Source organism: Gavialis gangeticus, unplaced genomic scaffold, assembly GCF_001723915.1.
Source record: "Gavialis gangeticus isolate Ggan-Ray unplaced genomic scaffold, GavGan_comp1, whole genome shotgun sequence".
NCBI classification, from domain to species: Eukaryota; Metazoa; Chordata; order Crocodylia; family Gavialidae; genus Gavialis; species Gavialis gangeticus.
Window position 1 is genome coordinate 48,395,501 of NW_017729026.1, and position 2,513 is coordinate 48,398,013.

A 2,513-nucleotide genomic window follows, 5' to 3' on the forward strand; every position below is an offset into this window, starting at 1 on the left:
TAAACCATGCAGTATAACATAGCTTTGTGTTACAAGAAATGGCCAAACTACAAAACTATGTATTACACTTTAGGAGAGTGATTCTTTTAGAGAATTTATTCTTTAGCTGTTTTTAGCTGCCATGATCTTTCCACTGAATTATCTATCTTTTCATTTAATCTTCATTTTCAAACTACAGTATATTTGTTCCCAGTATTACATTAGATATTGAACAATCCATCCCTATGCTGACATTTTCTCTGTATGGCCACTTTTATGAGTTCCACAGCCAGCTAGTTTTCCACTTTCTCTAGTCTCTGTCAGAACTTTGTTTCAATTTTTTTCAATAAAAAGAGGCTTAAGTATCAAATATTTACTGTATAAAAATATAGGGGCATTCCACTTTTATAAAGCTGAAATGCAGAATATTAGAGAAATATTACCTGCATTAAATACAAGAGGTTCTGTCAATTGGTGGCTTTGAATTCTTAGCTCTTCTCTCCTGATTTAGTCAAACAGGTCTATTGTTATACTGGTGACAGTTATGTATATGTATATGTATATGTATATGTATATGTATATGTATATGTATATGTATATGTATAAAACCACCCAGAAAGTTAGATATTCAATACTACCAAAATACTCAATATAGTTTATTGCTAATATATATTTTATATATTATCAATATATATACTTATTGATAAGTATGCATTTATATGTATAGCATAAAAATATGCTTATGTTTTATACACATACACACACATACATATATATCTATATATATATCTACACACACACACACACACACATATATATTTAACATTTATCTTGGTTGCATTAGAAACAAGTATATAAATATATTTATCCTTACATGCTACTACACTATGGTATTAACCACTAATTTCCTATTTCTCTTTTGTGAAAGACTTTGGACCATATCTATCTATCTATCTATCTATCTATCTATCGATAGATAGATAGATATAAAGCATATATATATGAAAAGTATATCTATATATGCCTATAACTTCATAGTTAGCAATATAAATGAGAAATATTTCCACAACAAAATATTTCCTTAAAATAACTTTATATATATTTATTTATAGGAAAGCTCCTAAAGTCCATATGACCATTGCTTTCAGCTTTCAATCAACATTCACAAATGAGGTCCACAACAAGAAGAGGGCCAGACTTTATAATTCATTTCCATGGCAAAGAAAGTCTGCTCAGAGAAGCACAAAGGCAGTCAACAGTTACTATTACAAAAATAAATTTTGAAGCTGAATGAAGCCAGTCATTGTGTGCTGAAAAAATGTTTTTATCTTTAAAAGTTTTTGCAAAGTAGCATAGTTATTTCAGCTGAACTATGGAGCTTGAACAAAAAGGAATAAAATACTTTAAAATGCTTAACATTGTATTCTTAATATTGATAAATTCTCAAAGATGGTTGGCAATTGTTAGTTGTCTGTTGATGTTTACCTAAAATTAGTAGTTAATCTCATCTTGAGGGCTGATGTAGAAATAAAAATAGAAAGTTACGGAATTTGTATGACTTTATTTGTACTTAGGATTTAAAAAAGACAAATGCTTGATTAATTTAGTGTATTATATTTGTTGATTTCTTATTCAGTCTGCAAAAACAACAACTGTTGCTAAGATATTCTCAAAGCAAATTAATTATAATTATTTTACTTTGATCCACTTGATGTAAAATGTGGATATTGATTGAAATTCCTTTTTTTTATCTGTGTACTGAAATTGAAATTTAACTATTGTAATTCAAAGATTTAAAAATATTCCAGCAATATTTAAACCTGTGATTAGAGCTGATACCATGGAGAAATTAAAATAAAACTTACATTTTTTTTCATATCTGAAGGCATTGTAAGCCTCAGACACAACATATATGATTATGTTTCATGTTTAAAAAGAATTGCCATATTTACAATATACCGTGCTTACCGTATGTATGCAAACTTCATTGTTCAGCACATGTTATTATAAAGAAAATGTTTTCCTTTTCATGTAAATTCAACATGATGGCATATTTGTTACTGAAAAACAAGCATGGAAATGCATTTTCTGGACTGTTAACTTGGCTTTGTGCCTAGGATGGCTTTTCCTTGCACTGCTTTGTAGGTTTCCTATGGTATGCCTAATTTTCCTAAAATATGTTGTAATAAGCTACACTCATTTTGCTGTTTAGATATGGCTTCTTTGATCTTATTTGTCATTAGGGACCATAAGTTCATTTAGTCTGATATTCTGTATAACCTGGAACAGAATTTCATCTAGTAACTTTTGCTTTGAGCACCATAACCTATCTTTGATTAAAATACAGCTTCCTAAGAGACATTTGTACTGGAGCATAATATATGAGTCTTTCACCATGACTCTTTTGATTTCAGAAGTATGGCAAGGGATAATATCGATTGGCATATGTAGGGGTCTTTTGGGGGGGTTTTGGCCTCATTTGGATACTGAGGGGAGAAGACTTGAAAGACAAATAACAGCCTCTCAGTTTACCT